This window comes from Dipodomys merriami, unplaced genomic scaffold (assembly GCF_024711535.1).
Source record: "Dipodomys merriami isolate MVZ:Mamm:240054 unplaced genomic scaffold, mDipMer1.0.p SCAF_49, whole genome shotgun sequence".
In the NCBI taxonomy this organism is placed as follows: domain Eukaryota; kingdom Metazoa; phylum Chordata; class Mammalia; order Rodentia; family Heteromyidae; genus Dipodomys; species Dipodomys merriami.
Window position 1 is genome coordinate 4,981,749 of NW_027206057.1, and position 24,160 is coordinate 5,005,908.

Below are 24,160 nucleotides of genomic sequence, written 5' to 3' on the forward strand. Positions count from 1 at the left end.
GATTGCAGGTATTAAAAAGGCATATAAATGGTAGGTAGAATTCCCTGTGTGTTCAGTGTAACTCATATACTTTTAGTGTCTTGTCATAGATTAACAACTTGGCAAAATCCTATACTGGGTAGTAAAATCTATGGAGCCAGCAACCATGATTGTTATTTTTATCACTGTGTATCAGAACTTGGAACAGAACTTGCCACATAGGATTCAACTACTATCTAGTGCATAATTAGATTGATTACTTCAAAGCATATTAAACTTTCTCAAGTATTAGTAATTTTAGGGTCTCTGTAATTTATTAGGACCCCATAACCAAAAGTAACAGCTAAAAGTTTTGTTAATTGAATAATAAAAAACTAAACCATTAATTTTTTTAAAAGCATCATCCTGCAGGCGGATAAATTTGGCCACAACACAAATATTCCATCCATAGCATTCTTTGAACTAGTAGTTCTCTTTTTACCCAGCAAACATTGCTATTATCAGAATTTGTCATATTGCCCAGTGCTCCCAGAAGTTGTTGTTGTTCATTATATTTTATAACAGGATGCTAGCATCCTGTCCTTACCTATGCCAGCATGTAAAGAAGACATCGCTGGGGCTGGGAATATGGCTTAGCGATAGAGTGCATGAAGCCCTGGGTTTGTTCTTCACACCACATAAATAGAAAAAGCTGGAAGTGGCTCTATGGCTCAAGTGGTAGAGTGCTAGCCTTGAGCACAGAGAGGCTCATAGTCAGTGTCCAGGTCCTGAGTTCAAGCTCCAGGACCAGCAAAAAAAAATTTTTAAAGAAGACATCAGCCACACTTTTAGGTCTCCACCATAAAGTCTAACAAATACAAAAATTAGAAAACAATTGTATGCTAGAGGTTCAGGTTGAGATCTGGACGATAATGGTTAGAAGCCAACTTGGGCAAAAAATTCCATGAGATTCCACATTAAAAAAATTTAAAAGCACATCTGAGAAGCAGAGCTAGAGGTGTCACTCAAATAGTAAGAGCGCCAGGCTAGCAAACAAGCCAAGAGAACACAAAGCTAGGAGTTAGAACTCCAGTATGCCCCTGCCACCAAAAAAAATAAAAATAAAAATAGAGAATACCCTAAGATCACCAATCTTCTTAATTACATTACAGATGAAAGATATTTGTCACAAACATAATTAAGTAATCCTTACTGACCATTTCCAAGGTTTTCAAATGTTATCGTTGAAGACTTATTACTGTTTTATAGTATTTTGTTTCTGTGAGTGACACCATCATATATACTTAGCAGCATCCAATTTTGGCAGAAATCCTCATAAATGAAACAATTTTTAAGCAAATTCCAAAAAATTAGAGATAGCATTCAAAAATTTATATGTAAAGTAAAAACAATGAATTAGTCAGATGAAAAGTTGGGTTCTTATAGTAAAATAATCCCAGAGAATAGTATATTAGTAAAGTAGAGTTCTATGTATAAAGGAGACCATGGATAATAATGTTGGAAGTTATGTGTTATATAAGAAATGATCCTGAGTTCTATGCAAAATTTGAACCAAATTGACATTGATATTTTATTTTATTTATTAATGTATTTATTTTTGACAGTCATGGGGCTTGAACTCTGGGCCTGGGTGCTGTCCCTTAACTCCTCAGCTCAAGGCAAGTGCCCTACCACTAGAGCCACAACATCACTTCTGGTTTTCTGAGTGGTTTATTGGAGATAAGAGTCTCATGGACTCAAAGCCAGACTGAGCAAAAAAAAGTCTATGAAAGTCTCATCTCCAATTAACCATCAAGAATCCATGAGTAGGGTTATGAACTGTGGCTCAAGTAGTAAAGTGGCCGAAGAGAGCCAAAAGACTAAGAGACAGGCCTTTAGTTCAAGCCCTAGTAATGGCATCAATAAACAAATACATATATAATTATGTTTTTAAATTGTGCACATGCAGAAAAGTCATCGAGGAAGCACATATACATGACCACACCCACACACTATATTGATAGCATTTGTCTTACTTTGAGGCTGCTATATCTAACTACACCATAGACTCGTTGACTTTTGTACCACAAATGTCTTTTGATCACAGTTCTGGAAGCTAGGAAATGGAAGATCAAGGGACTAGCAGATTCTGTGGTGAGCTCCTACATTTGGATCATAGGTGGTTGTTTGATGATTGTATTCTAGTTTTAACCTAGGTTCCAGCTATATCCTTCTACCATGCATAAACAGTGGCAGTGTACTTGTCAGCTAGCAATGGTGGGGGCGGGGGTGAAAATATCCTAGTCCTGGGATTCTAGACAATCCTGACAAGCCATTTAAAAACCCACAAGAAGATAGGTAACTTAACAACAATGATTTTGTCTTTTGATTATCAATAGCAGAACTTAAAACCAGAAAAAACAATTCTTTATTAGCAAGTCTTATATCAGGACTCATAGGTATGCTACTTTTAGTATACCCATTTATAACATATTTATAAATATATAACCCTGATCTATATTCAACGGATTGGCCGCTAGTGTAGTGAGGGTATTAAGATAATATACCTCAGTGATAAATGATTGGAGGATTCCCTGTGTGAGATAAATAACAACTGAATATTTGAACTTGCTCATACCAGTACTGTCTGCTGAAATAAACCAAATATACTGAATAAGCAAAACAAACCTGAAAACAACAGGGAAGGCCACTTCATATTAGTCAATGAGACACTCATGACCAGTCTGTCAACGTACTTGAGGTATCTAGTATTCTCTGAATTTTACAAAAGAAGAATATATGTATGAGACCAGAATAAAGGAGGTACTTAAGGAGCTATTTATTGATACTCAAGTATTCTTCAATATTTCTGGAACATTTGATAAAAATACATATTATCAGCTCAGACGTGAGTATTGATTCTCTCATTCTCTCTTTTCCTTCCCCTCTCCCTTTTCTTCTCCATGTCACTCCCTCCCTCTCACCCTTTCCCTATGACCCTTTCCTTGTCACCCTCTCACCCTTCCTCTCCCTCTCTCTGTTTCTTTCCCTTCTCCTCTGTCTGTCTCTGTTTCTGTCTGTCTCTGTGTCTCTGTCTATGTCTGTCTGTTTCTCTCTGTGTGTGTGTGTGTGTGTGTGTGTGTGTGTGTGTGTGTATGTGTGTGTGTGTGTGCGCACCTCCCCTCACCCCCCAGGAGAGATAACTGAAAGTTTTATGTTAATGTTGGTGTTGGTTTCCTGACACCTGTATTACCTGCAAGATAGTGTTTGTTTTAGTAAATTAAGACATACAACTTATGTATTTGTATATACTAAATATACTTCAGAAGATCATAGGAATCGTGTAGTAGGTTCACTTTTAAGTACATTAAGATACTATTTTGCTTGCTTGAGGTTTTATTATTGATCGAAAGGTTTTATTTTCTTTGGCAGTATCTTTATTTAATCTTTTGTATCATATTCTAGTACCTTACTATGTCCCCAGGCATTAGTTATCCACTACTTCCAATGCATGATCTTAGGCTTGAAAATAATTCTTAAATTTATATTTGCATCACAATGAGTTTGATTCTTCTATTTTGTTATTTATACTGGAGCATTTACAATATCTCATAAAGGAGGTTTAACGTCATGGTCTTTACCATTAAGTATTACCTTCAAAGCAGGAGCATCTCTTGAATGTAGAGCTCAGATTATGTTTTAGGAATTCAAGGTTGTTTTCTGTTCATTTTCTTCTTACTGATTCACATTAAATAGCATATATACTTGATGCATCCAGGCTTCATATCAGTTGAAAACACATCTGAATATTAACTGAATATTTTCCATCACACAATCTATGTACTGCAAACCTCAGGTGACACATGAAAAATACATAAAAATGTAATTGATAGTTTAAAATAAAAATTTAGGCTGGGTTCAGTGGGTCATGCTTATAATCAGCTACTTGGTAAGTGGAGATAGAAGGATAGTAGTTTGAGGTCAGGATAATCAACAAGTTAGCCAGGATATGATCCCAAAGATGTAATGGTGTAATGGTGATATAATGGTGATGTAATGGTGATATATATAATCCCAACTACTTAAGAGGTAGGTGTAGGAAGATCACAGTGTGAGGCTATGTTACTCAAAAGCACAACATCCTATTTGTTTAAAAATTACTATGGTGAAAACTACCAAGGTATGCTTGAAGTGATACACTATTTCTTACCAATCATGAAGTACTAAATTTAAACCTCAGGACCACCAAATTAAGGGAACATTTAAAGTAAGATAAATAAGTTTAGAAACATATATGTTAAAATTAATATCCATTCATAAATTTTAGGAGATACCATAAAGTAAAATGTAAAATAATGTATTTGAATCTCAAGTTAGAAGAGGTTATTAATTTTCAAATACCTAGAGTAATTTTTCAAAGCAAGCTGTAGGTCCAATTGTTCTGAGCTTCATTAAAGCAAAGGTCATGCTAAGTATGCTTTTCACACAGGAAAGATGACACACAAGAGAGTCTACCCCATTCTATAAGCTCATAGTGGACACACAAATCAGTGGACACACTCCATAGCTCATACTTAATACACAAAGGAGTATACACACCTACATAGACTATAGTTGACACACAAGGGTGTATACACAGCTACAAAAGTTCAGTTTACATAGAAGGGATTGCACACACTATATAAGCTCATTTCAAAGAAGTTTTTAATTGACAAAATTCTTCCATTCTTCTTATCAGTTTCCTAAATCTAAATAGTAGGCAATTGTGTTATATTTCTCAATAAACCTGAGTGAACAATAATGTGTGTAAACAGTAATAAAATCATGTAAAGAAGCTCTATTATAGTTGACACAGGGTGGTAGCTAAGAGTGAGTAACAATGGTAGATAAGGAGAGATAAACAAAATTAAATATGTTCAAAATGTTATAGATACAACTTAGGGATTGACTATATAAGAAGTCCAGGAATTGGGGAGAAGCAAGAAAAGAGTGGCATTGATTAAGAGGCATTGTACTCATAAATTGACATTGAATTGAATCCCCTTGGTATATCTACTAAAAGATATTATTCTAGTGGCTTATTGTTTCATTTTCATGCATTTTTATTATTATGAAGGTGATATACATAGGGGTTACAATTATGTAATCAGATAAAGAGTGTATTTTTTTCTGATGCCTAATTTTTTTAATTTTATTTTCTTGTAAAGATGTAGATCAGTAAGGTAATGAGTACATTTCTTATTATACCCCCCTCCTTTGTTTTTCTCCCACTATCCCTTCCCTCCCCTAACTCTCCCACTCCCCCCCCCAAAGTTGTAAAGTACCAAAATCAGATACAGTGACAACAATACAATAGGAGGAATAACATACAGAAGAAACAAAGAAAAAACACATAGTTCATTAAAAACAACAAAGAAAAAACCTCTTGTGTCTATATCTTGGGGTTCATTTCACTTAGACATCTCATATAGTCCTATGTACATAGCTTTTGAGCTTTCCTGCTCATCTGATAAAAATTATCCTAGACATATACTAATTATTGCAAATAAGGAAAACCATAGGACCTATATTTCTTTGGGTCTGACTTACTTTACTTAATATGATTTTTCCATGTCTTTCCATTTCCTAACAAATGAGGTGGTGCCATTCTTTCTGGTGGAGACATAGAATTCACACACACACACACACACACACACACACACACACACATTTTTGATCCATTCATCTACTGAGGGGCGTCTGGGTTGGTTCCATATCTTAGCTATGGTGAATAATGCTACAATAAACATAGTTGTGCTGGTAGTTTAAGTATAGCCTTCTTTGTGATCATTGGAGTAAATGAATAGAATTGGGATTACTGGCTCATAAGAGACCTCTATGTGGAGTCTTGTGAGGAACTTCCATACTTCTAGAATGGTTGAACAAGTTTACACTCCCACCAACAGTGCAGTGGGGTTCCCTATGGCCACATCCCTTCCAGCATCTGTTGTTATTAGAGTTCTTGATTATAGCCATTCTAACTGGGGTGAAGTGGAATCTCAATGTTGTTTTGATTTGCATTTCTTTTTTCTTTTCTTTTCTTTTTTTTTTTTTTTTTTTTGGTCAGTCATGGGGCTTGAACTCAGCCTGGGAGCTGTCCTTCAAATCTTCAGCTAAAGGCAAGCATTCTACCACTTGAGCTACAGCGCCACTTCTGTTTTTCTGGTGGTTTATTGGAGATAAGGGTCTCACAGACTTTCCTGCCTAGGCTGGCTTTGAATCGTGATCCTCAGATCTCAGCCGCCTGAGTCGTTAGCATTACAGGTGTGAGCCACTGGCACCTGACTTGATGTGCATTTCTTTTATGGCTAGAGAAGTTAAGCATTTCGATGGAGTAGAACTGAAGACCCAGAAATGAACCCACAGACCTATAGCCACTTAATCTTCAACAAGGGAGCCAAAGAAATAGAATGAAAGAAAGACAGCCCTTTCAGCAAATGATGCTGGCAAAAATGGTTAAACACCTGTAGAAAACTAAAGTTAGATCCTTATATATCATCCTGCACCAGAATCAACTCCAAATGGATCAAAGACCTCGAAGTCAAAGCAGACACCATGAAAACATTACAGGAAGGAATAGGAGAAACTTTAGGGCTCCTTGACACAGGCCAAAATTTTCTTAATAAAGACCCAGAAACACAACAAATCAAAGAAAGGTTCCACAGATGGGATTTCATGAAACTGCAGATCTTCTGCATGGCAAATGACATAGTTAGCAAGATCGATAGAAAGCCCAGGGCCTGGGAGAAGATTTTCACAAGCCATACAATTGACAAGAGCCTCATATCTAAGACTTAGACTTAAAAATTAAATCCTCCAAAAATAAATCCTCAAATAAACAACCGCCCCATTAATAAATGGGCTAAAGACTTAAAGAGAGACTTCTCTGAAGGAGAAATAAGAATGGCCAATAGACACATGAAGAGTATACTTTTTGAACAATGTTACCCCTTCCCTTGCTCTCTGCCAAGTATTTCCCTCCTGTTCCCACCCAGAAATTGTATAGTTCCTTTCCAACATAGTGTCTAGTGAGTACTACTGCTGCATTTGTTCAGCTTGTGTCCCACCATTTCTGTGTCCCCTCCCACACCTTTACCCTCCCAAAGACAGGTAAATAAATAAGCAAGACAAAATAAAAAGGAAGCAAAAACAGCAACAAAGTAAAGACTGTCTAGGAGATCCATTTAGAAGTTTTGTATAAATAACAACTTGTTAGTTTTCAACAGGTCACATTTACTACCATTTTAACAATGTAAATAATATGTACTCCATTCTTGTAAAACATAAAGGATATTGAACATTTTACTATAATTGTGACAGAATGCTCAACATAGATATTAAAATGCAGCTTTAAAACCGGATGGAGAAGAGTAGGATTGCTTCTACGGAAGCTCTTTTTAGCAGAGGTTGGATAGTAGGTATCAAAATTTAGTTACACCAAAGAAATAATTTGAATATCCCACAGCAGAATGGGAATATTAGTAATTCACAAGAAGTTATTACACATTTTATAAAGAACCAGAAGAGAGGATTTTCAAGTTTCCTAGCACAAAATATGACAAATGGCTAACAAAGATGTAAATACTGATTATACTGACCCAATCTTTATACATTTTTACAAAATTATTGAATAGCTATATTGTACTCATAACATTTTCAATTATATATGTCAATAAAATATTTAATTTTTGCTGCAGAAGTAGCTAAATTTCATTTAGCTACTATTAATGGCTTCACCTACATGGTTTAGCACAATGTAAAGTATCTAGCTGAGGCACACACACGCCTTCTAGTGAATTATTTAGAGCTTTCAGCACAGCTGCATGGCGAGAGTGTTTATTAATTGCCTGTAAAATCAGCATAATATGTTCAGTAAGTGCCAGCTTGGCGTATATTGTACATAATCATGCATTTGAGCCACACAGTTGTTTATATCACTCTATAATCATTACTAATAATTACCAGACAACTAAATTATTCAGAACACTATAAATGTTCTATTTAATTACTTTATCAATTTTTTTCATGTTACCATGGAGCTTGAATTGCTAACTCAATCCATAAATTAAGTTCTTTTATAATAATTTCCATCTTTTCCACAATAAACAAGGAATGAATTAATAAAATGGAGAAGCACTTGCGAACAGTTTTGTTTTTCCTTGATTTGTTTTTTACTCACATCACTTCTAGACTATGCTGTGAAATTTTATCAAGTTCTCTCCAGCATCTTCAAAGCATTGCTGAGCTCTGAAAATTAAAGAGAGAGGAATAAAATAAATCTTTTTTAAGGGACAATTTCCACCTTCTGTCAGGAACTAACTGATTAGAAAATTCTTTATAGGTTAAACTAACCATTACATTTTTATGATTCTATGTATTTCCAAACATAGAGAATATAACTTTCCCACCATAAACTATGCTCATACAGTAAATACAAGCATGGCCACAGCAGTCGTCAGTGAAACAATCTGTCATATATCTATTTAGTTTTTCTACAGTATCTTTTTATAGGGCTGCAAATTCCCCTACAAATATTTTTCACCTAAAATTATTATTTATAGTTTCAAACTATGTTGTAATAAAACACTGAATGTTTGTCAACCCTTTCTATAAAGCACCTACCATCCATCCTTACATCTTTACTCTAGAAACTTCAGTTGTTAAAGTAAGCTACATTTCTTCTAAGTAGCAGGTAATAATAAGGTCTAAAGTAACACTTACAATCATAACATTACTTGAAGGTTCTAATTGTAATGAGAAATGTAAAACTATATGATGACTTAAAAGCATCTTGAAACTTAACAAATATGATGTGATGGCTTTTTTACCTATGATTACCTTTATTGGTAATAAAATACAGCTTCTTGACATTATTGGTTCAATATAAATTTTGGGAGACATTGAAACTAAAATGTCCTGGTCAATTCTAGAATTGTTTATGAACAGAGGAAGGTCAAGAAACTAGAGATGCTGAAAGTTTGGATAGGACCCACTAAATACACTAAAGCTAGTAATTGTCTTATTTATAAATATTTATTAATTGAAGGATGATAAGGTGAATATTATTGAAATATATTATGTGTGACATATATGAAAATGTTATGAAATCTATTAAAAAGCCTTGAATAAGAGAGGAAAGGAAGGATGAAGGCTAGAAAAAACAGACACAGACTAAACCGATCAAAGTACATTACATATGTAAAAATAACAATGAACCCCTTTCATAAAACTAATTTACACTAATAAAATATTTATTTATTCATTTATAACATCAACATAAATTTAGAGAATACTTATCAAATAAAATAACATACTAGTAACAATTATAATCATTTATGGATAATTCTTTAATATATAAATGAATGCTCAAAAGTAAAAAGTTTCTCCTTGGTCCAAATAAATATTAGAGAAAGAGCATAAGTGAAAGAAAGTATCAAAAGTAGGGGAAGGAATTTTAACTTTTTTATATTGTCATTTTCTTTTTTATATTTTTGTTATCTTTAATAGTTGCACCAAAGACGTGCCATTCAACAAAGCATTTTCTGCATGCATCTTAACCCATGTTACCCCTCAACATTCTCATAAACAACCTCTTCCCTTATTTTTTTAAATTCTGTAGGGGAAGTGATGCTGTGGCTCAAGTAGTAGAGTGAGCACTAGCCTTGAGCTGAAGAGCTGAGGGATAGCGCCCAGGCCCAGAGTTCAAACCCCACGACTGACCCCCACCCCCCAAAAAATGTAGGTTGGTTAAATTCTGTAGGATATGCATCACATTCTTTACTGCATCTCCCCACACCTTCTCTTTACATGTCTACTCTTTTCTCCTTGATCCCCATCTCACCCATTTCAAATATCTACTTTCTGGTGTTTACTGTGTTGAACTATGATTTTGCCTTTCTAAGGAATTACATTGTTTGAGTTCTCCTCTAAATCTACTATATTTCAGTTAATACATTTGTGTATATTTGCATACCACCAAGGTAGTTCCTTACATATAAACTAATTCCAGCTTCCTCATGAGAAACATGCAACACTGGTCCCTCTGGGCCTGACTTCGTTCATTTAGCATAATTTTTCCCAGGTCCTTCCATTTCTTCACAAATGATCCAATATCATTCTTCCTTATAGACAAATAAAATTCCATTGTGTATATATAAAACATATTTTCTCAATTCATTCGTCCATTGAGAGTCACCTAGGATGATTCCATATCTTCTGGACTGATCACTATAGTGAATCTCTATACTGTATCACTATACTGAATGGTGATATAAAAAATATGGTTGTACTGGTGGATTTAATGTATCCTGGTTTGTAGTCTTCAGGATGAATGACCAAAGAGTAGAGTTGTTGAATCACAGAGTTGTTCTATGTTTGGTTTTTGGATGAACCACCACACTGCTTTTCAGTGTGGATGATTTGAATATTTTTTTGAAAAACTTTCACCTCCCAATATACCTAATCAAAAATGGATTTGACTTTCAAGGCATTGTACAGAGTAACTCAGACAGTGACCAGGGTATGTTCTCAGTACCTGAATTTGAATTTAATTAGTTTAACTAATGACACAATATAAATGCAGTTCCAAAATATCCAAAAAAGTTGAAATTTTATAGTCGTGGGGAGACAAAATTTTTTCTTTATAAAACGAATGGGTTTATATGATAGAATATAGTTATACATAAAGCACATGAACTAATTAGTTAAGACAATATTAAATGTTTCATAAACTCATAAGAAAGCCTCTCCCATAGTATTAATATGCCTACTCTATTCCCTGCCAAGCCAAATCCATATAGAAATGGAAGTTCTCTTTCTAATGTATAAATTACTTAATCAGTCTTTAGCTTCTAGTCCATGTTTTCACTAACATTAACTCTGATGTTATCAGCATGAGTCTATTCAAGATAGCATCCTTCCTTGCTTAATAAGAAACTTTTTTTCAATCTCAGAACTTTTCATTTGTCTGGTATACCCATCAACTATACTCAACTTTAGCTCATTTCTCAGTTCCAGCATTTTCTACTCTATGTTTTCTAAATCCCTGTATTTTCTCAAAATTTATTTCCTACTTCTTTCCCTTGGAATAATAATTGCTTCTTAAAATAATGTAACCCCACTTTTGGAAATTTACCCAAATGATCACAAACAAGACCACACTAAAGCTACCAGCACAACTATGTTTATTGTAGCATTATTTACCATAGCTAGGATATGGAACCAACCCAGATGCCACTCAGTAGATGAATGGATTAAGAAAATGTGGTATATATACACAATGTAATTCTATGCCTCCATCAGAAAGAATGACATTGCCCCATTTGCTAGGAAATGGAAACACTTGGAAAAAATTCTATTAAGTGAAGTAAGCCAGGCCCAAAAAAGCATAGGTCCCATATTTTCCCTTATTTGCAATAACTAGTATATGTCTAAGTCAAGCAGAAAAGGTCAGATAAGTTGATGTTAAGGAAATGAACGCTAAGACATGTATTCAAATGTTTTTTCTTTCTTGCGATTGTTTCTAAAATATTTATAAGATATTTCTTTGTTGGTTTGTATGTCCCTCCCCCACGGTAGAACCCCTGCTTTCATTGTATTTGATGTTGGTATAATTTGTGGAGTGGAAGGGAAAAAACAAATCATTTAAATAGGGATACAGGTGGACTCATTGCAACAATGAGATGTACAAGTCGTTACATCGAAAGGAATTTTACAACTTTGGCCAGGGGGTTAGTGTGGGGGGTGGAGGGAGTGTGGGGAGGAGGTGGGAAGGAATGGAAAGGGGAAAAAAGGAGGAGGCAACAATGCTTGATAAGAAATGTACTCATTACCTTGCCCATGTAATTGTAAACCCTCTGCATGGTATTTTCACAATAGAAAAAAATTAAGTGTTACCAAGATCTGGATTGCATTCCATTTATATGTCCTTATTAATAAGCTATGATTAACCTATTATAGGCTATATCATAATGGATTTTTTTACTGTTATTTCTGTGTTGGACCATAGCATTTTTGAAATCTTTAATTTCTTTTGTCTGTTTTGAATTTCTGAATTTTACATAATAAGCAAATAAAGATTACCCTTTGGTTCAATAAATATTGTTAAACCATAAAGCCATATATCAAACCATAAAATGTTACCTTTATATATATTCTAGTATTGTTGGTGAACATAAATTCACATTGTATGTGCAGTAAGTAGGTTCTAATTCTATCTTTTTTAAATATATATTTTTTATTGTGAAAGTACCATACAGAGGGGTTACAATTACATGAGCAAGATAATGAGTACATTTCTTATCAAGCATTGTAGCCTCCTCCTTTGTTTCCCCTTCCCATCCCTTCCCATCTTCCCCTCACCCCTGCCGCTCCTCCCTTCCCAACCTCTCACCACCCTGGCCAAAATTGTACAGTTCATTTTTCATCATAATGTCTTGTACATCTCGGTTTCCCTTATTTGCAATTACTAATTCTACCTTTAACTCTCCTAATTTTCACTTCTTATTAGATGTCATTGTCTTCTCTTTTATTAAAAAACAATTCAACCATCTATGAAAATGTCTTTAGAAGCTTTCCTGTGGTGTGGAGAAACAGTCACACAGTAAACTTAGAACTTTCTTTTGTTAATCTCTTTAAAATATTTTTTCACACAGTAAACTTAGAACTTTCTTTTGTTAATCTCTTCAAAATATTTTTGTTGTATTATAAAAGTTATCTACAGAGGATTATAGTTACATAAGTCAGACAATGAATATATTTTGTTTTGAACAGTGTCTCCTCTACCCTTGTTTCCTCCAGTTTTTCCATCCTGACCCCTTTCCCCAACAAGGTGCATAGTTCATTTTAAACATAATGTTTATTGAGTATCAGTGCTGCATTTGTTTACCCTTTGTTGTACAATTTCTGTGCTCCCCCTTTCCCTCCCTCAAACAGATAAACTTACATACAAGACAAAAGGTACAGAAAACAAAAACAGAGACAAAGGAAAAATTAGTAAACACAACCAATAAACTTTTTTTTCCTTGTCCGTCTTGGGGCTTGAACTCTGAGCCTGGGCACTGTCCCTCAGTTCAAGGCAGGCACTCTACTACTTAAGCCACAGCACCACTTCCAGTTTTCTGGTGGTTAATTGGAGATAAGAGTCTCACAGACTTTTCCTGCCTGGGCTGGCTTTGAACTGCAATTCTCAGATCTCAGCCCCTTGAGTATCTAGGATTACAAGTGTGAGCCACCAATGCCCAGCTAACAAAAAAAAAAGAGAGAGAAAAAAAAACCTCTTGCTTCAATTTCTTGGAGTTCATTTCGATTAGCATCACCTTATATAATTATATTCTCATAGCTACTGAGCCTTTGTGATCCTCTCCTACAAATGTTCTCCTTTGATCACACTGTGTGAATGTCTAGAGTTGTGTATAATTTATCATGTCCAACCATATTTTTTAACTTTTACCATCCAGTGTGTTTACTTGTAGATTTATGGAAACATTCGAGTTACAAGAAATGAGGGAAACCATGTAATCTATGTTTCTTTGGGTCTGGCTTACTTTGCTTATTGATGCATTTTTCTAGGCATTGCAGTGAAGGTAAATTATTAATTGTCACATGTAGAAGCATGTTTTTAACAACAGTAAGTGATTAATATGACTTACAACTGTTGTAAATTGAAGTTTGTCATGAATTCCGTCTTTGTGGTGCCATGTCAATATCAAAGAGCATAGTAGCAAGTAAAACTCTACTCTCAAACTTCAAACTGAGAGCCAAATAAGAATGACCAAAAGAGAAAAAACAAGTAAAGAAAATACTAAGCAAGTGATCAGTAGGAAAATTAAAAAATTCAATGTAATGAATAGAGAGCAAATTATATTTAAAATCAGAGAGTACTTTTCAAGTTCACTTGACAGTTCAGTTGCTTGGAATTAGAGTTAGCATGAACCACACCTGTGCAAATTGTATCTGTTTCATATTTAGTTTTCATTAGTTTGCACTGAGTTCAGAATCTTATCCATTCCACAATAGATTTTTGTAGCTAAGGGAGTTGATTAATAACTTAGAAATCATATATCCTAGATAAAGATAAATAGGAAAATTTGAATGCAAAATAGTGTTTATCAGATCATTGCAATCCAACATCCATTGGCCAAGTATGAGATTTAGCAAGGAGAGCTGCAAATAGAAATGGGAAGATTGTGACATCAGAACCAGAAGGAAACATTTCTTGTATAGTTCTTAGGTAGTATGTCAAATGTATCTGCATAGAGAATGCAGATTTAGTAAGCATTGAACAGGTTCAGAAATTTCCATTAAGAAACATACTTCATGACAGAAACCCAGAATGTGGCTACAGATAACCAGTAGTATGAACACTGATCAATAAAGGTTTCAAGCATGTGAAATTATCTGCTATATAGTAAAAGGATAACAAATATACTGTATATTTTCTTCTTCTGTCAGCATACACTTTCTTACTGATCTCAGTAGTTACAATATCATATCTTTATGTCTACCTATATAAATTCTCATGATAATCACATTAGTTTCCTTAGCTTCAAACAACACCATAAGCACGGAATGCAGGAATGGAATTGTTTTAAATAGTTCTGGGGTTCAAACTAAGGACTTTTTGTTTGGTAGGCAAAAAATAAAAAAATAAAAAAAATAAAAATAAAATCTATCCTTTGAGCTCTACAGCAGTCCCAAGGACTTACTTTTAATGTAAAAATTAATGTGATTTGTCTAAATTAGCCTATGGAGAGTAGTGAAGAAAGAAGTCAAATACAGCTTTAAAGACTTTTATGTGATCAATAGGTAAAATACAGTAAGCAACAGATGATGAGATTTGTCAGTAAGAACAAGTTTCTAAAGAGAATATATTATTTGGTTATGCTAGACAAAATCAAATATTATCATGCAATCTGAGTCATGTGTTCAAAGAAACAGTGGTAGATACACACTTGGTAGGAATCTAACATAATAGTTAATGAGATCATCAAAGGAAAATATATGTTGAAAGAGAAGAAAAGTGCAGAAACTCTTAAATGCTAATACATGAAAGGTTTCACAGTCTGAGAGATGAAGGAAAATCAGCAAACAGTGGCAATATTGAAGGTACTAAAAGCAAAGAAAACGGGCTCTATTGGAAGTCAAGTAGAAGAAAGAAATTAACCACAGACAAATGCAGCTCAAGTTCTTGGGCTTTGAACATTCATTTTTCTCTATCATAGCCATGAAAAGTTTATAAATACTCCATACCTATTTTTTCATATGAAACAACTAAATTTGAAATCACCTAGTGTTTTCTGTATATTAAAGTTTTAAAAATAAAGGTATAGTCATTTATATTTAACTAAGATGTTATATAGTATTATTTCTTTTTTAATATATATTTATCAAATATACTGTACAGAGGGGTTACAGTTACATGAGTAAGGTAATGAGTACATCTCCTATCAAGCATTTTTACCCCCTCTTTTGTTTTTCCCCTAACATCCCATCCCCCCCCAACCCTACACTCCTCCAATTACTCCTCCCTACCCCCACAAAGTTGTAAAGTTCGTTTTCAACATAGTATCTTATACATCTCATTGTTACATTGGGTCAACCTTTATCCTTCTTTCAGCATTTTATTATTTCCCTTCTACTCCCCAAACTAGAAAAATGTATATACAAGATGCAAGGCACTGGAATCAAATACAGTGTAAACAGGGGTTTACCATGAAGGAAGAACATACAAAAGATACAAAAAAATCACATAGCACATTATAAGAACATTAAAAACAACAGCAAGAAAGATAAAACTCCTTTTGTCCCTATCTTGGGGTTCATTTCGCTTAGCATCATCTTATATGGTCATATGCACATAGCTTTTGATCTTTTCTGTTTGTCCTAGACATATACTAGTTATTGCAAATAAGGGAACCCATGGGACCTATGCTTCTTTGCGTCTAGCTTACTTCACTTAATATAACGTTTTCCATGTCTTTCTATTTTCTAACAAATGGGGCAGTGTCTTCTTTCTGATGGAGGCATAGAATTCCATTATAGATATATACCAAATTTTCTAGATCCATTCATCTACTAAGGAGCATCTGGGTTGGTTCCATAGCATAGCTATCGTGAATAATGCTGCGATAAACATAATTGTGCTGATAGCTTTAGTATGGCCTTGTTTGTGATTGTTTGGGAAAGGCCCAAAAGTGGGATTGCTGGTTTTTATTCTTAAACAAGGATTACAGAAATTCTTATCTACAGTATATTGGTGATATAATAGAGATATACAGTATGTCAGTAGGTATCTAGATACTAGACTCTTGTCAATAGGCTTCTCTAAGGCATACAGTTTTATATGGTACATAATCTCCGACAACTGTAAAAGTTTCTTTGTCATTTGGTTGTTTGGTTGCTTGAATGTTTGCTTTCTTGCTTGGTTTTTTGGCCAGTTAGTTTCACCACACCAACACTTTCCTCTTATTTGCAATGTTTTAGTACTATTGCCACACTTCATGAGATAACATTTTAGCAATAGTTACTGTTGTCTCCCTAAGCATCTTCCATAGCTAATAAGCCATTCTCTGAATTCTTTGCATTCCACAGTCCACACAAATAATTTATTTTATCTAAGTCATTATGAGATACAATTTACAATTCTTCACATAGAAAAGTTAGAAACCACCTTAAAGAAAAATTTTCCTGTGAAAGCACTGCTGTTATACCCAAAGTGAATAAAAAAGTCAAATGAATAATGAATGAGTAAATGTAAATATGCTTATATTTATGCCTTGAAGTTGCTAAAAGAGTGGATGGTGAAACACAGTAGGTAAGAAGTCATTATAATTTGACAGCCAAAGAGGATATACTTAGGACTTTAGGGAAGAATTAGTGAAGAATGAGCAATTTTAAGAGCTGCATGAAAGAGGAAAGGAGGGTTGAATATACCAACAAAGCAAAGAATTGTTCTAGCCTTATTATTTCATATATTAGTATTTACTTCTTAGTTAGTTTTGTAGCAGCTTGCCTTATGATGTGCTCATTTGTGCTTAGGTAAGTATTTCTGAAGTTAGGAGGTCTTTAAGAGTTCTATCAAAAAGAGGAAAGTCTTTTTAAACTAGAGGGTTTTTAAAAAAATCCATTTTAACTGTTCTTTTTTTTTTTTTTTTTTTACTTTTCTGCAGAAGAAAGGCTGGAGAATTTTCTATTAGGTGAAACATACATACACTTAGGAAAAATTAAATTGATGCCATGCATTGCTTTAAAACTTTTTAAGCAAATAAATGCTAAGGGAAGATTATATATGTAGTAAAATTAGGCTGAGCTAATTAATTATAGGGAAATGAATTAATTATGGGTGAGATAAAACAAGCTTTACCCAGATTGTCTCACTTTGCCTAAGGAATTTCTCCAGAGAGATCCTAAACCCATAAATAATCAATTCATGTAATAGCTGGGCAAAGGTGCTAAATAAAACTTTGAAGAATAAGTAAAAATGATCAATGAATACAAAAAAATGGTTATCATTTCTGTCCATAAGGTAAATATAAATAAAAACAACATGAGATTCCATTTCATTCCAATCAGGATTGTCATTATCAAAAATACAAACAACAAAAAATGCTACCAAGTATGAGAAGAAACAGGATGGTAATATACTGTTAGGTGGAATATAAATTTCTGTGTCTATTATAGGAAGTCAGTATGGAGATTCATCATAAAACTAAACATGGTGGTATCTTATGATCCAGTGATACCACTCTTGAGCATTTATCCAAATACTTTAAATCAAGATTCTGTAACAGCATTTTCACACTTACGTTAAATGGTGAACAATTCACAATATCTAAGTTATAGAAACAAGTTGGATCAAAAAGTATGTTATATATACATACATATATACACATATATGCATATATGTGGTATTTATGGTATATATGGTTATGTATATATAATATTTTATTGTTTTCAGGGAAATTCTTGGACCTGAAAAAAAATCATACTGAGTAAAATATGCAGGTTTAGAAGGACAAAAGGTTTGTGCTTACTCTCATTTGTGGTTTAAAGTCCTAAATATCTGTCTGTCTGTCTGTCTGTCTCTTATATTTGTCTTTCTATATAGAAATACATACAGAAATATATATGTACATATGATCAAACTGATTAAACATAATAAACATAGAAGTGACATTCCAAGGTGTAATTCCTTTGAACAACTAACAAAGAGTTAAAAGAATAAATATCAGGAAGCTGAAAAATGTCTTGACTATCTATGGGGGAAGGTTAACTATAGGACAGTGGATGGATGAGAAGGGAATGATGAGTGAATACAATCATAATACTGAATATACTCTTGTGAAAATGGAAGTAGTATATCTGATGACAGGTAGGGTTGGAAAAGGTGTCAAGGGGTGAGAATGGTGGAATGAGTTATTCTGATAAATGAATATGTCAAATTGAGTTATTTTATACATCTATTTGAAGAAATATGAGTGTATATTCATTTTCTTTATCAATAAACAAGATTTTTCAGGAAAGAATATGGTTGAGTTCTTGCTTTATTCAACTTGTTATATGTGTTATCCATTGACATGTCTGTTGTCAGCATGGCACTTAGCCTGATTAATTGCATTTGGTAGTCGTTAACATGCAACTCCTTACTTTAATGATTGATATGCTTTAAAATCATAAAACCCCAAATTTTAATGTGGAAGTAACTGCATTGTATACATAAACTGCTTTGCTAAATGGCAAAGATTTTAACACATAACCTAAGCATTAAGAAAACTGAGGAAAAGGGTGGGTTGGGAGGAGTAGAGGAGAATGTTGAAAAGGGGTAACATTGATCAAGAGTCACTAGATTCATAAACTATTTTGTTGAATAGCAATTCCTTTGTATAACTACTTAAATACAATAAAAATATTTTAGAAGCAACTGTTTCTAGTAAAATAGAAAATAATTCTAAGCTTCTTATTATAAAAAATGACAGCATTCTCATACTTTAGAATAAAGTTTTACTCATTAATTCTATTTTTTTGTGGGGGGGGGGTCCGGTCGTGGGGCCTGAACTCTGGGCCTGGGCACTGTCCCTCAGCTCTTCAGCTCAAGGCTAGCACTCTACCACTTGAGCCATAGCGCCACTTCCGGCTTTTTTCTTCTTGCTTATGTGATGCTGGGGAATTGAACCCAGGGCCTCAGGCATGCAAGGCAAGCACTACCATTGAGCCACCTTCCCAGACCTCATTAATTCTATTTTTAATCTGGCTATTTTTACTTTTTATGTGAATGCTTGCAATCAGTAGAAGAAATACATGTAACTACTTAAAAATGAAATATTTTTCATGCATTTTTGAACAAACAAAAAGTAACATTAAATGGTTGTGGGAAAGTAAAACTTAAGGGACAGCATACGATAACTATTACGCTAATGATATTATGTAAGTCTCAAAATAAGCATTGTCATCCTGTTTTCACTGATGAAGAAAGAGAATAGAGAAGAGGGCTACATAGTATTTCTTTGTGAAACTAAAAGGATACAGACCAAGTAAACTGGGCTTTAAATTTCTATGTAGTCTCTCCATAGATCTTGGACCACATAGCATACATGAAGATATCTCACAAGCTTCTTAGCATGTAGTAATGTTTAGTAAATCTGAATTTAAATGTACCTTTAAAATTAAGAAAAAGTACAAAGGGTGAAAAAATGCCACAGTGATACTCACCAGACAGTATGTTGGAAATGATCTGTACAACTTAGTGAGAGGGATGTTGGGGAGGAAAAGTGGGAGAAAATGGGTAATAAGTTTGACAAGAAATATAATTATTACCTTATGTAACTGTAACCCCTCTGTACTTCATTTGACAATAAAATAATAAAATTAAAAATAAAGGTAAGTGCCTGCTTTCACTATATTTGATGTCAGTATAACTTGTGGAGGAGATGGGGAAAAACCAGTTGTTTAAGGATACAGGTGGACCTGTTGCAACAATGAGAAGTACAAGTTGTCATGTCCAAAACGAGCTTTACAACGTCGGTGCAGGGGGGGTGGGGAAGGGGGGGAAGGAGAAGGATTGGGATTGGGGGGAGGGGGGAGGCTGGGAAGGGATGTGAAGGGTAAACAAAGGAGGAGGCTGCAATGCTTGGTAAGAAAAATACGCATTATCCTGCCCATGTAATTGTAACTCCTCTGTACAGTATGTTCACAAATAAAATTAAATCAAATTAAAAAAAAGAAAGGAAAAAAAAGAAAGAAGGAAAGAAAGAAGTGATAGTAGGAGAAAACAAAGGAGGGGGTAACAATGTTTGACAAGAAATATACTCGTTACCTTACTCATGTAACTGTAACCCCTCTGTACAGTATTTTTACAATAAAAACATATAAGAAAGAAAAAAAAATAAAGGTAAGTGGATGAACTTAATGTTCTTGTTTATAAAAGAAAAATTTATTCATTCTTCTTGATATTTATTTTCCCTCATATAAACTAAATATATGTGTATATTTCCTTTAAAATACTTCATTTTAAATAAGAAAATCTGTATCGAATTACTTTAAGTAGAATAATGAACAGACAAGATTCTAGAATACTGTTGCTCAAAACTTCAGGTCATAACCCTGAGTTCACACTTTATCACCAGAAGGCAGGCCTCTGTCTCTGTCTTGGTCTCTATCTTTCTGTGCTCTCTCTGTCTCTGTCTGCCTGTCTGTCTGTCTCTGTCTTTGTCTCTGTCTCTCTGTCTGTCTCTGTCTGTCTGTCTCTGTCTGTCTCTCTGTCTGTCTCTCTGTCTGTCTCTCTGTCTGTCTCTCTGTCTCTGTCTCTGTCTCTGTCTCTGTCTCTGTCTCTCTCTCTCTCTCTCTCTCTCTCTCTCTCTCTCTCTCTCTCTGTCCACTTTAGTTCCTCTATGTTATCTCATACTCAAATAAGTTTTAGAAGGGACAAGATAAGTCAAACAAAATGTATGAGATTCATTCCACACCATACGAAAAAAATCTGATTTTGTCTTGTTCTAGATGACTGAAGCATCTGTCCCTAAACTGATTATATCAACTGAACAGTGTATTAATCACCCATGTGAAATTAATGTAACTAGTAAAGGAATTTGTAATCTGAGGGAAAACAGAAAAGAACACAGGTTTCATGATCTGTACTACAAGGATAAATATCCACTATATGTCATTAGATAAAACCACCAGAAAACTTTCAACAGTGTACTCTGATTGTTGTTCCTTTCCACATGATTTCTAACATGTTATTGGAAAAAATTGAACTAATTTAAATCAACCATATGGAACTGAAAAAATGTAAATTGCAAAGAGCAGGTCAACACTTGAGAATTCTCCCAACTTCTTGGTTCGCTAAGTAGTAGCATTAAGAAAGATTAGGGGAATAAACTAGCCTTTCATTCTATTCTCTACTGAAAAATGAATAATAACTTAAAGAGGGAGCAGTACAGATACAAATCATCATCTGAAATAGTTTCCATGTATATCCAATGTCAAAATGACATACTTTTCATGAGCTTTTTGCCATAATGCTGCTACATTTTGCTGTTGAAGGTCTGTAAAATAATAATAAATCTTTAACAAAGAAAATATGTAGAAGAACAATTATAAGCACTTCAGAAACATCTCTTGACATTTTAAAAATGAGATTCATGTCAATTTCACCCTCTTCTCCATTTAGGCATGACCTTTTCATACTGAGAGATGATATTAGATAAGTTACTACTATACTTCACAGATGGCTAATTAAAACATCTTACTGAAATTTGGAGACAGAGAGAGGGAAGCAGAAGTGAAAGATAAACATATTTTCTGTTTTGCATTTTCTAATTCAATTAATCAACCTCATACAAGGAATCCTTTGCTCTAAAAAGAAAGTATAATCATATTTTACATATTGGACATCGAGGTGCATGGTGTGGGAAAATATTTGTTACACGTAAACCACCAAAGGAACAGTGAGGAAGAATAAGGGTCCAAAGTATGAAAATTATAGATCTTTCTCAAGAACTTCTGAAACATTTATAAATCTCAGAATAATTATCACATTATTTTCAAACACTTAAGCAATCAAAACTTAAAATCTAGCCTAACTTAAAAGATAAACGTCATTATGGAAAAGAGTCACTAGGTATCAGAAATCAATGTTGACTATACTTCAGTTATCATTTATAGTTGGTTGTTTATATGAGATATTATTTCTTCCTAGGAGTTGAGTAAGAGCCTTCCACTTACTAGATCAGGGCTATCACTTGATTCATGCCCACAGTGCTTTTGTTCTTTTAGATTGGTTTTCGGATAGGATCTTGTACTAACTTTGCACAAGCTGGCATGAAACTGTGATCCTCCTACTTATAATTCCCAAGTATCTAAGATTATGGAATGTATCACCTTGTCATACCTTATATGATATACTCCTATTAATGAGATATTCACCAAATTAGAGTTTCTTACATCTTTCTGGTACTTACATGTATTGGTATTCCATAGCCATTGCCAGGTAAGAATCCTTCAGTTATTACAGAGACCATGTGCAAATCATCAGGTTCACTGTTCTCAGTAGACAAATTGGCCAATGAGCAAGTATAAACTGCTTGGAATTTTTTGGATCCATGATCATGAAGCAGTATCCAGGGAGTAGAATCAAGTAGATGCTGTTTTTACTTTCTCATTTTATTTTTTTTTAATTTTTTTAATTATTTTATTTTATTTTATTTTGAGAACATACTGTACAGAGGGGTTACAATTACATGGGCAGGATAATGCATATATTTCTTACCAAGCATTGCAGCCTCCTCCTTTGTTTACCCTTCACCTCCCTTCCCAGCCTCCCCCCTCCCCCCCACCCAATCATACCCCCCTCCCCCCCCCCCACACCGACATTGTAAAGCTTGCTTTGACATGACATTTTGTACTTCTCATTGTTGCAACAGGTCCACCTGAATCCTTAAACGACTTGTTTGTCCCCATCTCCTTCACATGTTATACTGACTTCATTTCTGGCTCATCTTGGACCTCTTGTTCGTAGCAGAGACACACTGTAGGGCATATATGGGTGTCTGATTGAGTACATACATACATATATATGTATATATATACATATATATATATATATATATATGGATATGTGTTCTCAAGAGCCAATATTTCTACCCTTTCCTTAAAATTTTGATTCAAGCTAGATGCTGGTGGCTCACACCTGTAATAATAACTATGCAGGAGGCTGAGATCTGAGGATCATGGTTCAAAGCCAGCCTGGGCAGAGAAGTCCATAAGACTCTTATCTCCAATAAACCACTCAGCAAACTGGAAGAGTGGTGCTGTGGCTCAAGTGGTAGAGTGCTTACCTTGAACTGAAGAGCTGAGGGACAGTGTCCAAGCCCAGCATTTAAGCCCCAAGACCGACAAAAAAATTTTTGTTTGGATTCAACATTTTATCCTAATTATCTCAAAATAGTAAATGAGCTTGGTTACCATTCATGCTGGTCGTTGACATCAAAACTCTGTTCCTCCCTGCCACAGCAGTTTTAATCTATTGAAGCCATTATCACAAAATCCTATGAGCTGAATGGATTATTAATGACTGTCTGCGACCACCTCGACCAGCAAGGAAGAAGCGACCGGGGATTGCGACCCGGGATTCTTGTCAATGCGGTTTATTCAGGAACCTTGTAACAAGCTTTTCTCCCACTTCTCTCCTGCCCGCTTCTTCCTGGTTCTTCCTGCTTCTCCTATCCTCCGCCCCCGCCCTCCGGTTATAAGCCTCCTGGATGGCCAATCCTGAAGCGCCACGTAGCACATACCGATAGGGCTGCAAACACGGAAGCAAACTAGGAGCCAAGTCATAGCCATATAAGGAGTTGTTTTTTACAGAGAGTACTCGCATCTTTGCAGCCGGGCCTTGAACCAAGGAGCTACAATGTTGCTTTTGCGGCCGTCTTTGGTCGCGGCTCCCGCAGCTCTCCACAAATGACAAAAATGTGTTTCTCACAGTTCTGGAGGTTAGGATGTCTGAAGTCAAATCCCTGGTAGGTTTATAGTTTGGTAAGAGCCATCTACTGGCTTCTAGATGATGTTTCTTTTTCTTACTGCTGTCTTTAATTTAAAATTTTTATTATCTTTAATTGGTTGGACACAGAGACTTGACCTATCAGTTTATGAATACAGTAATCTTGAT

The 24,160-nt window shown here is 34.6% G+C and overlaps 1 long non-coding RNA gene across 2 annotated transcripts in view; it reads right to left on the bottom strand.

Moving 5' to 3' along the window:
• LOC138809291 (uncharacterized) overlaps positions 1-23,700 on the bottom strand; it is a 73,317-nt gene extending 49,617 nt beyond the window's left edge. For both annotated transcript variants that reach the window (XR_011366776.1, XR_011366775.1), the window contains exons 1-2: positions 23,458-23,700; positions 8,177-8,244 (exon numbers count right to left, since the gene is read on the bottom strand). This is a non-coding gene — a long non-coding RNA (uncharacterized lncRNA). The remainder of the gene's footprint in view (positions 1-8,176; positions 8,245-23,457) is intronic.
• Positions 23,701-24,160: the final 460 nt, after the last annotated feature.